The sequence below is a fragment of the Hippocampus zosterae genome, chromosome 11 (genome assembly GCF_025434085.1).
Source record: "Hippocampus zosterae strain Florida chromosome 11, ASM2543408v3, whole genome shotgun sequence".
In the NCBI taxonomy this organism is placed as follows: domain Eukaryota; kingdom Metazoa; phylum Chordata; class Actinopteri; order Syngnathiformes; family Syngnathidae; genus Hippocampus; species Hippocampus zosterae.
Genome location: NC_067461.1, coordinates 13,884,880 through 13,900,110, shown reverse-complemented (window position 1 = coordinate 13,900,110; position 15,231 = coordinate 13,884,880). Strand labels below are relative to the sequence as shown.

At 43.5% G+C, this 15,231-nt stretch overlaps 2 long non-coding RNA genes across 2 annotated transcripts in view; both read left to right on the top strand.

Moving 5' to 3' along the window:
• The window catches only part of LOC127610814 (uncharacterized), a 98,337-nt gene that overhangs the window by 70,964 nt on the left and 12,142 nt on the right, over window positions 1-15,231 (top strand). The gene's annotated exons all lie outside the window — the stretch shown is intronic.
• Window positions 9,059-13,453, top strand: LOC127610815 (uncharacterized). Its single transcript, XR_007965043.1, has 2 exons — window positions 9,059-9,814; window positions 9,922-13,453. It is a non-coding gene; the product is annotated as an uncharacterized LOC127610815 (long non-coding RNA).

Here is a 15,231-nt window from a genome sequence, read left to right as displayed (position 1 = left end):
GTGTGTGTGTGTGTGTATGTGTGTGTGTGTGTGTGTTTGTGTGTGTGTTAATCACTCCACGACCCAAGGCACCTGCGACTTGTCCCAAAAGCCATTGCTGAACTGGCTACTCTCTAGTCGCCAAATCCATACCAAACAAAGTGAGCTGTACTTCCAGTTGAAGCTTCAATTAAAGCTCAGCACAACCATTTTGCATCAGGAATTCAACAGCTGAAGTGTTCTAATATATTTCCTTAAACATGTGTAAGACTGTAGAGTTTGTAAACAACAAATATGGTAGAACACAAGAGGCCAGTCAAGGGTTCCAGTTCAAACTTGAGCTTTGGGAGGAATCTCTCCAAATGCGTAGAAATACGTGTCTATTTATGGAGCAAATGAGAGCAAAAAGAAGAATCTTGAGTTGATTTTAGTGAGCAAAGGGAACGAGTGCAATAAATACAGCTACCTCTGCAGTGCGAAACCTGGATTGTTGTTGTTTGTTTGGCGACCGACTTCCACCATTGCTGGCAATGGACGACAGAACAGCAAATCCGGCCTTGGAGCCACATCCCCCGACGGATTGATATAGAAGTGAGCCCCACAGTATTGTCAAACTTTTTATTTCATGTTCAGATGTCCTTACTTGTGCAAGTAGAGCAGTGAACAGTATATCTCTGAGAAGTCAGCATGGGGTCTTGGTTAGTTAGCACGTCTGCCTCACAGTCAGGAGATCTGGGTTTGACTCTCCTTTGTAACATATCACTATGGGGGTTTCATGTTGTCCCTCTGCTTGCACGATTTTATTTTTTCTGAGTACGTTGGTTTCCTGCCAAAGTAGTGAATTGATAGAACACAACACCTAGATGTGTAAGGTGCCACGTTTGTCAGGGCAGCAAACAGAGAGAGTTAGACACAAGAAAGCGCAGAATGTCGAAAAGGTCCTTTTCATGACTCATTAGCAACACGGCAGACTTGTTTTCGAAAAAAATGATAATGGAGAATGTGTTTGAAAGTGTGTGTGTGGGTGTGTACGTGATGTTTGGGGTAATGCTGGTGAAATGCAGGGCTGGCTGTTTGCTTTGTTTTTTGTGCCCAGCAGTGCTGCTGCCTGCATGCCCCAACCATGTTTTGTGGAAGCCCACCGCATAAAGCCTTGGTGACGGAGCAGGTAATATGGGGCCCTGTATGCCATGAGTCAGCACTTTAGCCTCCATTTAATTTCACTGGAATGCCGCACTAACACACGGCACACAAACACACGCACACACACACAGACACCCCTCCCCCTGTTGCACACACACTCCCTCTCTGCACTCACCCCTACCCCTTCTGTCTCCTCATACCTCCACTCCTCTCCTCTCTCTGCAGCAGACTTAACCCCTTCCTGCCTCTTGCAGCCGAAAGACAAAGCATAGGTGTTAGTTAAATTGTTTTTCTTATTGTTCCCTTTCCATTGCCCCTCCGCATTGCAGAAGATTAGTCAAATTTGAAAGCAGCCGCCTGTCATTGTTGTGAAGCAGCGTTAAGAGTGCAAGTGGCGAAGGCTCAAGAGGGAATGTAGGCCACGCATTCCGTTGCGAGGAGCTGTCTGAGCTCAAGCAAACACGAGTGCACAATCAGAGCAGCATTTCTGTCATTCCACAATGCAGGCCAGACCCGCAGTTTTTCCCGCAGCAGGAACCCTCTCCTCAGATCCTGTAGACATGAAGCGCTCTCACTCTTGCATGATGCGTGGCTCTCCGTCTCGTAAAAGCTAGCTGGCGATTGTTCTTTGTTCTCGGAATGCTGATGAATCTTTCCGCATCAGATGCTGTGTCATGCCTGAATTCGTGCCAGCTTGTGTGAGATTTCAAATCGTAGATAGGAGATGCGCTATAGGACATCACATTGAAAATCGTTTTTGTGGAATTTACATAATTTTATTTCGTTAAGTGGTTGGACAAAATATATCATATGTATAAAATATCATCTGGATCCAGATATTTTCGGATTTCTTTTTGAGGACAAGGACTGCATCTCCTTAAAAATGTATGTGGATCCAGATGATTGTATTTTGTGCAACCACTTGACAAAATAACATTGAGTAAATTGAACACACCGTTTTTTTCAATTCTGCGCACGTTCAGAAGCAAGACCCCCGTCTTAAATTGAAGGTGCAATTACGGTTTCAAGCTGCTTCTGTTGCTTTAATTATGTGACTGATGTTTCGGCCATTTCCTGGGAATGATGGATGACATTATCCAGACCTCCTCTCTCCGGTCTCCCTTTCTTCTTCCTCCTCCCTAAACCCAACTCTGGTGCTTTTGTGTCTCATGCAACTGCAACACAATAACAGTGTTTGAGTGCAATAGTCCAGACAGGACTTTGGTTTAAATAAGCACCCCCGGGGGCATGTAAGAACCCAGCATCCCCCTGTCCCTGTCTCCCTGTGCGGGGGCCCACTCCATAACGCATTCCTCCTCATGCGACCTGCCAGACGCTCAGCCAAGCAGCCAGCCAGCCAAACCACCACTGGAAAAATACAGAGCATGGAACTGTGATTCAGAGCCCTGATATAGAATTTCACCTCCTCCCCTTTCCTTCATCCAACAGCTGGTTTCCTGGAAGCAGACTTGTGTGGTGGGAGTTCGGTCGGGGAGGGGATCGAGGAGGCCTTCGGCTCGGCTCCTTCAAAGGTTTCCCTGTTCCCATCTGTGGCTCGGCACCGCGCTCTTGCAACATCCTCAAGAGAGGAAAACATGGATTGTTGAAAACAAAAAAATCAGGGCTGGATCAAATGCGGGTCAGCTCCTAATGTCTTTAGGTAGGGTTTTCTTAAAGGGCTCTGTGTTTGGAGGCGGAAAGATGAAATTGAAGTGAACAATCACTGTTTACATGGACCTGCCAAAATGCAGTCACCAAAAGTGCTGTAATATGCATTTGGTTGAAGAATCTTGCTTGTGTACCAACTCTTCGAAAGCTAGCCTTTGAATGTCTTGGTACACATAAAGAGTATCCAGGTTAAAGATGTTACCTTAATTGACGGTTTGAAGGATTTAAAGCTAAGCTATGTTTATAGTTCATGTAAATTTCATTTGGTTGTTTCCTTGAACTGAAAATGATTAAAAAGAGCGACAAAAAAAAAATGGACCAGTCTTTATATTAGATACGACAAACAAACCTCCACACTTGCATATCTACTTTTCTAGATTGACAGTTGATTAGGATGCTCCATATTCTGCTTGAAGTTACCAGGATTCTTTAGAATTACACGAAAAAAAAGAAAGAAAAAAAAATTTCTTCAAAGTGTCCACAGATATCAGGACTATAAATTTCAGTGTTGTCTTTACTTGTACAAAATAAATGAAAATAAATAATAAATAAATAAAACGACACCGACAAAAAAAAAACCCGTTTGGTGATTGAGTTCTAAAAAAATCTAAATTGTCGCCTATTTAACGCAGGCTGCTGAACAAGTTCCAACACTTGTAGAGCCCTTCACCTAATTTTTGAGAGCATGTCAACTAAGTCACATGTCTCTGCGGCCTTTTCTGTCTGCACAATGACCCTGGAGTATAGAAGAATAGGAGCAGGTCTCACCCCCCCCCCCCCCCCCACCCCCCGTGCATGAACAGCCTAATTTCGGAAAGCGTGTCAGCACGAACATTTGTCACAATGCTGGACTCAGAATAGCCATTGTTCCCCTGATAGAGTCACTCCACTTGGTTTTTGAAGAGCGCAGAGTATAATCTCCATCTTGACCACATATTTACATGTGCCCCCACCCTGTGAACGTGTGACGATTCACTCCCACCCCCGCACGTGCAACATATCGAGAGATGAAGAAATGGAAGTGGTAAAAACATGAGCTCACACATGCTCTGGCTCATTAGTTGCATTTAATATCGTTTGCCTGGGAAACCATCTGTTCCAGGTGGATGGTGCCAAATATGATGTGATGCTGGCAGCCATGTTGGATATACAAAATGTTCCATGGCTCTGTTATGCAAGTTTGAATATGTGAGACACAAATGTGTTATTAGCTAATGAATGAATTTTGAAATGACATGCAAACCCTCGTTTTTTTTGCTTCTGACTTCCAAACATATGACAGCCAAACTGAATTTCTGGCTCATCCCTTTGCAAATTCATTTCTTCTGTTTGGTGACTATTAAAAAGTATTCAGATGTTAAAATGACAAATGTGTTTGCTGTAATATACACGCCCTTGTGGCTTCAGACGAATTTGAACGTCTCTGCAGCAGCATGTGTGTGTGTGTGTGTGTGTGTGTGAGACAGAGTAACCCCCACCGCCTGACTGGGAGGGTCTGGGGGATTAACTTTCCACTTTCCTGATCCACTTTTCCACAGAGCCAGCAGCTATGCTGGACTGCAAATGCGTGACGTGGCTGTGTGAGACAAAAATGGAGGTCAAATAACACACAAGCCTCAGGGATATTTTGCCCTTTACTTTTGCTGATTATTTTATCATTTGATCCACTCTTCTCCACTGTAAAATCTTGATATAAGCCAGCAAGCCACTAGTATTAAAAGTACAATGGTGACTTGAATTACATGTTTAAGTTATTCCCTGAACATGCTCGCAACTCAACGAATATCTCATGTCATCTTTCACCCAGTAAAATAGCATCAATCTGTTCTAGCCTCCTCAAAAAAACCCAACTTTTTGTGATGTGTTTTTAATTGAAAAAAAATAGTACAGTACTCTTTAGTAGTGTAATTCTACAAACTCCTGCCGCGGAAACAACACATTTTAAAATGGTGTTTTGCACCATTGTGAACACAGTTAACTTCATTCGCCCCCAATCGAAGTGGTTCGTCTGATTCCCATCAATGCATGAGAGGTGCACTGATGGTCCTTGTTATTTATTTTTTATTGGTATTTATTTATATATAAGATTGCATGGCTGTCTGTGTCTTATATGTTGTGTTGTGTTATTTTGTTATTTTGACTTCAAGATGGCGCCGCGAGAGTGGCTGCCTTTCCAGCAGCTCCTATATTTTATTCTTTTTCTTCTTCCTTTCATAACTTTGCTGCTGTGAATTGCTCATTTCTCCATTGCGAGACTAATAAAGGATTTCATATCTACAGTCACTTAAAAGGACTCTCTAATGTATTGTTCCATGACTATATTGCATGAGATCTTTCAACGTGCACTCCATTCTCAACCTCCATCAGTGATTCCTCCTCTTACCTCTTTGAGACTCAAAGAATATGTGAAGCAACTGTGAATGATTTAGTTTTACAGCTGCAACCTAAAATTAGCTTGGATGATCGTAATGGTTTCATCCTGCCATTCTACCTGCAAGTCCCACTTAATGAATTTCACTTCATTGGTGAAGAACAGTTCAGATTTGAGAGAGCACCGTGTGATTTTCGCAGTGCGTCATTCAAACCTCAGGGCAGAGATTTGACGTTAGTTAGCTCTCCCGCAGACGAAATTGATAAGCTCCAGCAGGGGGAAAGTGAGAGGTATTCCTTTGAAGAGAGTGGCTCAGATATTAAATAATTGAGTTATAGGAGATTAAAGTTTCACAAGCTAATTTGACTTTCCAGTCACTCTTGGGCTTGAAGTGTCTGCAGCCTGCAGACAACTGGTGAATAAGAGTGACTCATTTCCTGTGTGTGGCTGGGCTGGAGAAACCCTATATCTGTGGTGGGCTCAAACAGGAAGTTCATCCAGGGCACACGCTCCGTCTCTGACTCACACAGAGCGTGACGCCATTTTTGCTGTCCGAGTTTTCAGGAATCCAATCTACCATGTGCTCGAGCAACAAAGAAGTACAGAGAAGGTTTCGCTTCCCCTCGTCCCCTGCCCCTCTGAATAAATACCGACTATAGTTGCTGACAGTTTAACTGTTGTGTGGAAAGAAGTTCATTTGCTGATGCAAGATGTTGGTTGTGCAAGCCTGGATTTTTGTCTTACTCAGACGGGAGGGTTTCAGTTTCACTCACAGTATGCGGCGGTAGATAGCCCGGGAGAGAGGGGGGTGGGGGGGGGAGATGAAAGCTGTTATTTTGGTCTGGAATAAGCCTCTGAAATGACATTGAAACCTCATTTTCAAACACCTTGGGAATGACACTGCCAAAGTCATCAAGTAATTGATATGTATGAGGACATATCAACACGAGCGAGCCGTCTTTGAGGACAAACAACAGACTTGGTGTCTGTGTTCGCCAGAGAGGGCCAGATGTGCTCAAATCCCTGCGGTGATAGTGAAAAAGAAGAAGGCCATCCCTCCATGTAGACTGGCTGTAGATTTGTTGCCTGGAATCTTTAACCTTGCAAAATAATCAAGATGAATCAGACTTAAAGGCCATGTGCACCAGGTGAGACTGAAATTTGAAATATGAGTCGCAATTGTCTACGTGGCCCTGGTCAGACAAAGTTTTGTTTGACGGCCGAAACCAAATCAAGGATTATCTGATTGGGCGATTTCACTTTATTGTCGACACAAACTTAAAACATGTATTTCTCCAGTCTTCAATATTTGTCTCAGGATAAAAGGTATAGAAAATGGATGGCTGGCAGCACCATTGATACTTCCATGGAGAGTGATGCCACCAGTTTTTAGCCCACTTTGGATGGGATTGCAGTGACGCAAGGGTGGCTTGCCCTTCCTTGTAAAAACTGGATGAGAATGAACTTAAAACTTCATTTTGAAAAATAATAGGATCTAACCAACACAGAATTCAAAAGTTGTACCTTCCTCCCAAGTACTCGAAATAACAACTTTCCAATTCGCCCAACTACTACAATACATACCTGGCACTGCTAATGCTATCCCACCTCCACTCCCAAATCTGAATAAGGTTTCGCCATCCAAACTGTACTGTTCTATAGTGAGCTAAGATGCTATCACTTGGCGGTCATTGGACTTTATTTATTTAAAGTAGGCAGCATTTGCTATCTGGACACACATCTTAGTCTTGGAATATTTGTGTAAAGCTCCTACAGTATACTTGGGCCAGCAAAATGTTTAAACGTCTTGAAGTCTTGGAGCTTGCATTGGGGCGATGTTGCTCTGTTGTGGAGAAAAACAGGCTGCCCGTTGCCATGTGGGACATTGAGCCAAGGTGGCGGTGGGATCAGTTTACTGAGGACTATGTTTAAGCATGAGCAGTCGCGGCCTTTTGACGCTACAATGAAACAAAACCTCATCACACTGAAGGACATACGCATGAAGCTTGTGCAGAATCTGCTGCTATATTATTTATTAGTAGGTACTGACAGTGTCATATACAAAAAAAAACCATACATCATAATTCATCAAGTCGTGCGTGTGTGTGTGTGTGTGTGTGTGTGTGTGTGTGTGTGTTGTAATGAGACAGAATTTGAAAGACATGAACTGTCACTATTTCCTAAATTCAACTTTGTCCTCACAAATAAAGGAAACAAAGGAAAGTTTTCTTTTTCTGATTAAAGTCCATCAACTAGCCATCCATCCAGCAATTATTCGCCTTGCTTATCCGAAAGAGAGTCCCCGGCGTGCTGGAGCTGATCCCACCTGTCTTCAGCAGGAAGCCATATTACACCCTGAACTGGTTGCCAGCCATTGGCCATCAACCAGTTTCATTAAAAATGAAAGAATCTTCCATTGTGCATGAGTGAACCAAAACGACAAGTGAATCAGACTTTCAATGTTTATAAACAAACATTCAGACATCACTGGGGGGCAAACATAGAAAGTATATATGTATAATTATTGTGATATCACAAGAGGTTCGCCAGGGCAGGCAGAGTCTTCTCAGGTCAAAGGATCAGCAGAATCAAATTTAGTTTTCACTTTTTTTTTTTCAAAGTGCATGAATGTTTCAAAAGTTTGGAAACAAAAATGGCACGTCCCAACTAAAGTTTGTTCTCAAAAATCAAAAACAACTTTTTTCCACATTGCACGGACTGCTTTTCAAATCCTGGCTCTTTCCGGTCAAATTCCTTCCTCTTCTCCTTCTCTCTCTGCTCCTTTATTTCCTCTCTTTTATACCCAACCCTTCCTACTTCAATCAAGTGGCTTAAGTAGCCATACCTGTTGGGGGTGTGAGGCATGCTTGGAAATGTAGTGTTTGGATTGTCGGCCATTTTTGTGTGCTGCACAGGCTTCTGAAATGGGAGATAATGTCTCGTGACTGCACGCCCCCTTGTGACGCCACACTATATAAATCAAAAACTATGCATTCGTAATGATATGATCTATAAAACAAATTAGCAAAAAATGTACAGTGAAAAAGCTCATATTTACAGAGATTTATTTGCAGACTAACCAAGTATGAATTACTGTATACAGCCTAGTTCTATAAAAAGGGCATATTGGAGATGAGAAGAAAACTCAGTTGCACCGACGAAAGAAGATCCACTGGCTGAGGTTTAAAGGCTTCCATTAATAAATGCTCCAATTGGCAACGAGTCGATGGTGTTGCTATTCATGATGAGAAAATTATACCAGCCACCGATGAAGCAGCTGTGTTGGTTAATACCATTCACCAAGGGAACATTAGCATCAGCTCCAGATAAACACACAATATTATGACTAAAACAACCATTCCAACAACAAACACAGGGGTGGCCCTCAGCGGGGATCCCCGGCCCCTCACCTGCATCCCCCTTCTGTTCATCTTAATCCAACCTTACAGCTCTAATGTGCCTGACATAGAAAAAAAAAACGGGCCTTGCGGGTATTTTCACCCAAACACTTAAAACGACCCCTGTCACTTTACCTCTTTTGCTTTTACTCCACTAAGGTAAAGTCTTCAGTGCCTCGAGGAACGAATACTACAATGAAGCCCACACATGAAAGAGAGCGCCGTTTCCACAGGTGAAAAAAAGGAGAGCAAACATGACCTGGCAGGGAGTTTTTACACAAGGCAGCTAAACAAAAGACTCGCAGCAACACCGATCACGCCCTCCAATCAGATGACCCGGCATGTCGCAGTCCTGCCTGCATCTGTTTTCTTGTGCAGACAAACAGGCAGGATTCGATGGGCGGGGTGTGTCTCCTCGCCAAGGAAACAGGTGGGCAGGGTACGCTAGGTTTAGGCGGTGTGTAAAACAGGTTCTGTGCGTGTGCCACTGGGCCACCGCTCGGATGATGTGACGAAACTGATCTTGATAGAAAAAAAATGCAGCATGCGCAGCAGCTATATACATTCAAATACTGTAGTACAATACAATATTGGGGCAAAATCGGTCAGATATTCCTCCCTTGGGTTTGCATGGATATACCATGTTAGGGACTATGGATGTATGCTCTGCTTCTAATAACATGTACGTGTATATGGATTTCTTTGTCCAATCACAGTTCAGGCTCTATGTGTTGCCATGTCATCTGCCTCGGGCCTTCAGAATTCATAATGCCGGCTGATGTAACCCTTCAAATTCATTCAAGGCCCATGTGCTGGTGCTCGATCGAGAATGTCTATTTTTCCGTCCTCTGATTGCTTGGTCAGAGCAAGCCAAGTTTGAATAGCAAACACATCTGCATTTAACAACACACTTCTCTGTTGAATACGATGAATTGTATTTTTTTTAAACGTTTCGTCAAGTCATTAGATAAATATCAATTCTGAATAGCTACTGTATTACAGGTCCTTATGAACCCTTTTTAACCATGTTGAAACCTAGACCTCAACAAATCAGAACAGATGTGGTGTTGGTCCAGTCAAATTCTTGGTGTCCCAAAATAGGCAACCCATTCCAGCCCACTTTTCCGTCCCCTTGTTTAGGGCCTTGCCACAGTGGTATCCCAGTTGTGTAGGGTGGAGATAATCACATTTTTGTCTGAGAGAGAACTGTGTTGCGGAAGAAGACACTATCCTTTCTTCTTTGTTCAATCTACTGGTGAGTTAAATCCTCACAATCAGCTATGATGTCACACTACAAAATTTACTGCATGTAGTTCACATCACTATCACCGTGGAAAATTACTGAACTGAGCTGTTTACTAGGTGGAAATGAGAGCAGCCAACGAGGAACCAATTGATCAACGTAAGTAGTTAGTGTCAGCCCTCGGAAGAAGAGATAAAAGATACTGAATAATACTTACCGCTTAGAACGCATGACCTGTTTTTAGTTTGCCAGAATTATTTTTTTTTTTGATACTACGCAACTTAATTAAGGCTGCTTCACGGTCAAGAAAAGAAAAACGATTGCTAAGTTCAGGAGAAGGCTAAACAAGGCAGTGGCTGTCATAAGCTATCAAACTCTAATAAGGCATAACCCAGTGGTGGGTGGGCGAGGGAAGCCGCTGTTTTCCTGCTATTTCCATTTATAGACTGCAGCAATGAGCCCCCGGGAGATTGCTTGCCATGACTCATGTCTCTTGTGCTTCCAGTCCAGACTGCACCCCCACCTCTTCATCATCCCGAAGCGCCACTGCCTTTTTTTGCCCTGTTATGCAGTCCTACCGACTACATTTTGTAGGGTATATTCTACTCTAAAAGTACTTTAGTTGGTCCCGGTCTAAACAGACACTTACAAACGATTAAAATGAACTTTTATTTGATGAGAACGTGTGTGCTCATGCTCATTTTACACTGAGGAGAGCCTCATGTATTCTGAGATTTGCAAGATTTATTCTTGCTCTAAAAGATTTTTCACTCAGAAATGCGAGGTACATTTTACAAGGACAGTTTTTGAATAAATTGCACTTGCATAGTATTAGTTGTTTTTTTTTTTAAAGTGACTCAAGGGTTAAGGAACAAATCCATGACAGTGAGGAAGGGAGACGTCCATACTACTACCTGAGCCATGCCACTCCGACTGATCTCAGATGTCAGGCGGACTACTCATACTTCAGACCAGTAATTTACTAGCATGGCCCTTTCCCAACCAGAAGTTGGTGGTCTGGGTGTCAATCCATGTGAGTGATTAAAAAAAAAAAAAAACAAACTCAAAAGCTCTTCTTGTAAAATCAATAGAATAAAATAATAATAATAATAATAATAATAATAATAATAATAATAATAATAATAATAATAATAATAATAATAATAATAGGCTTGCTGTTTGGTTGACACGTCTGTACCAGTGGATTTCATTCATGTACAATCATGTTTTTTTTTCTAAGCCTCCAGGCGGATGAGGAGAGCGAGCAAGGAGTCAACGGGAGGAGTAAAGAACAAAGGTCACATGATGATGAAAGCGTGTGCGCTGAATCACAGCCGTGTAAATAGTAGCTAGAATACAGACGGCGGCCATTTCTCAGAATTGTTGTATTCGTGCAACGTCAACATGGGGGTGGAGATATGAGAGGGTTTGGGGGAGGTGTTGGGTCTCTGTCTGCTTCTTCTCTCTCTCTTTTTTTTTAAACCTGCAGGCTTCATCACGTGGTGAGCTTGTCTTCTTCCTCCCCCTCCCTCGAATCCCAGCCTCCCCCTCTCTTTGGTTTTATTCCAGTCACGGCAGCCCCCCCCCCTCCCACCACCATCTCCCCTTCCCCCTCTGCTCAACCTCATCCCGCCTCTCTCTGCTCTGTCAGGTCACCCGCCTTGTTTGCTCAGATGGAACACAAGAGGAAATGAAAGCAATAAGTCTACTGTTAACCCGTTCGTGGGACTGTGCTGTGCTTTCCTATGCTGTTTCACCTTGTTGTTTCCATATTTTGATGATCATTTACAGAGTATGATCAGGACACTGGGTCACATATACCTCTCTAACATGGCAAATCGAAAATAAAAGACTGAAAGCAAGATTTTACTTAAAAATACAGGCCAATCTCAACATGCGCCACAATGGAAACTGTGTGTGTGTGCGTGTGTGTGAGAGAGAGAGAGAGAGAGAGAGAGAGAGAGAGAGAGAGAGAGAGAGAGAGAGAGAGAGAGCTCACACTCACTTATTTCCCCTTCAGTCTGCCACGTTTTTGCTTGGTTACTATGCAACCACATGAGAACAACATGCACACCACAGTAGCTGAATCGCCATTTTGGATTAAAGCTCTGCAATAATAATAAACAGCCTCTGGCACCGAGATGTTGTTTTCCAGCAGCGTGCGAGTGCCAAAATTCAGAATGAACTGCAATAGTATTTAATGCAGTGGAAAAGCATCAGACGTCCAAACCCACATAGCTTTTGCCACTTTGAAGGGCCTGTAATCCCGCAGCAATTCACTGGCTCACAGCAACACAGAAACCCGAAACGCTGCCAAAGACATTATTGCGCAGTTATTGCTTTGCCTTCGTATGAACTGCGGTATACTCTGCTCACTGTGTTGAAATGAGTCTCTCAGGGGACAGAAATGTAATTGCACCAGTAGAAAATTGCTGCCTTTTTTTGTAACCTCAACTTGACCACAACCGATTTTTTTCTTTGTTTGTGTTTGCTGGAAGCCCGTCCATGTCTTTACATGGGGAAGATTAGAAAAAAACCCCAGCTGCATTGGATTTTTACTGTGCTGGAGAAGGAATGGCTCATGCTTATTTTGAAGAGGCTCCAAAGATTATTTGGTGGGATTTGAGAGGAGCTCAAGTGAACTTTACCCTCTCTCAGAGGAAGGGAAGGGAAACAGAGACGCTGCCGCTGCCAGAGTTATTTGAGGCTCGGTTCAATTTAGAAGGGAGCAAGCCGCTGTGGTCACATTAGCATCTTGCGCATCGCTCATTTATTCAGGTGTTTCATCTCAAGGCTCCGCTTACTTTCCCCCAATCAACTTCTGTTGCCCTGTCTCCTTGAAAGCACACATGAGAGGCGGTTATGCAAACTGTACAGGCGCCCTTTTCAGCTGAGTTGCGACTATGTGAGCGCCTTGCTCTGTTAGCGTGACATGTCATCATCGTGGCCTCCATGACCACTTGGCCCGCTTTCTTGGAAACCTCTTGACTATTTTTCCTGGCGGCGAGCCATATCAAACAGAATGGTGAAAGAGTGTGCGTTGTAATTGAATCCAATGAACAGGATAAACACGGCAAGGAGAGCAAGGAGTCACGGGAGTTGTTGGGCCCCTCGGGCGCTGCTCCACCCACACGGAGTGTTTATGGGTCCCACACGCTGTTGCCACCTCCTCTACACGTGTACTGCAACGTACACAGAATGAACAAGTTGCGCTGTGTTACGCTGTCATACACACGCGAGATGGGTTCAACCGAAGTCAAGTATTCGACGTGTCGAAGTATATGACACGTATTTCATTGTGCTTAGCCCATGTTTTCATTTCTTTATTGTCGTTGCATGCACCAATATTTGAAAATGAACTGTACGCAACTGTGTTCGAACGTTCTACAGAGAAATGACTGTTCCTTGACCGTACTGGACGGATGGACAAGTATTCTCACAGATACATTCTAATTCCTTCCCAGAAAACTGGAAACCTTGGCAAAAGGGTGAGAAGACTGGTCTAATGACTGGATGTTATCTGCCACACAACAATCATAAATGATTTAGATTTTTGGATGTCTGAATTAATTACGGTCTCTTCAATAATCATTTTCCTTTTTTAAATAACCAGTTTAACTTTTTTTGATCATATAAATTCACAGAGATTTTTCTGCCGCTGTTTCAATCATTTGTGTTTCTCTATTGCATGTACTGTGACCATTTGCTCAAATAATGTGCATAAATAGGCAAATGTTAGCAGAACATGTATTTAAAATACATAGGGGAAAGAATAAAATGGATGAGTTCACTCGTTTGACCTGTTAAGGGACAGTGGTACTGCAAGGGTTTGGAACCTGATTTTGAAAAAAAAATCTCCTTAGGGCCCAGCACTTCAATGCCACAAATGAATCATACTATTCGCTGTTGTGAAAGCGCTATATAAATCAGCATGTATTGTATTGTATTGTATTTTCATTCATCCATTTCAGCTCTCATTGCTTTCATTGCAATTGTCATCCCTTTTCTTTCCAAGATTGCACGCCTGACACATTTTTTATTTTAAATACTAAATATATATAAATACCAACTAAAGAATGCAATGCAAAGTTAAGAAAGTACTGCTTTCTTCATTTGCACTTTTTCCACGTGCTAATTGACGAGTCGTTTTGATGGGTTGAGTGCCAATTTGAGGGCCGACCACAGATGACGTAAATGGTCTTACTTGATTGCTGTCACTTTAATTTCCAGCTACTGATCTTCATTTCAAGACTATCAAATAGAGTAGAAATCCTGTGCTCTCAGTGGATAGAAACGGTGGGTTCAAAGGTCATAATCCTGCCTCAGGAAAAACAGGGGGTCATTTTACCATCCTATGGCCACATGCGTGATGTCAGTGGGCCCTGGGCTATATCCAGGCTGGACATCCGTCTCTGTGATCAAGCTTCCTGCCCTGTTTTGACGTGGCAAGCGTGACACACAGCCCGTGATGAGGGAGTGAAGACTGATTGCAGGTCCGGGTCAGGCTAGGCATGACGCAAGCCCAAGAAAACAGTGCGCTGTGGACCGCCCTGGCTCAGGCCCTGGGGACCCCTGGCCCCTGTAGGGCCTCTGGACACTTCCTGCCTCTGCCATTCGACCAGCAAATCCAATCCCTGATCAAAGGCTATAAAGAAAAAGGGGAAGAGAAGGCAGGGAGTGAAAAGGGTGAGGGTGATTGACATGCATGTGGGTGAGGAGTGGGGGGGACAAACCCCTCTTTATCTGACAGCTGCTCAGCCCCAAGCACCTGTGTGCCTGCTGACTACCAGGCACGCCAAGCTCCACCCAAGTGCTGCCAGTGCCAGACCCCCATGAAAGGTTACCATGGCAACATCCCAGGCTCCTTGCTAGAAATAAACAACCTTTCGACCTCATCCAAGGAGGGTACGGCATCCGTGGTCAGACAAAGGTTGTGCTGCCACTGCTGATGGCATATATCCTTTTTATCCCCATTGGCTAGTTGCCCATTTCATTTGTACGTGAACAGTGCCTGTTCGTGGAAGCACATTTCAGAAAATGGGAGGTGTGTAAATTGAAAAGGCAAAGGGGATAACCCACATCCTTGAAGCATGAGGCAGTACAGAAATCAGACATGACCTCGGCTGTAGAGACAGACCGGATTAAAAATCAGCTATCACTGAAAAGATCTCCCCGCTGTGTGTGTGTGTGTGTGTGTGTGTGTGTGTGTATGTGTGTGTGTGTGTGTGTGTGAAGGGGATCTTATTACCCGTCACCTTTGGATTGGGTATGTCCTCTATGTTTAGAATCCACACACACAGAGTAGAAGACAGAGCGTGTGGTTCTAAACAGAACTGACATCCTATTCATTTGAGATGTTCAGGGTCTAGTGTCTGCCATCTCAGCTAACAAGGCTGATAGCGCTCTCACATGATACTGGCCTGGCTCCA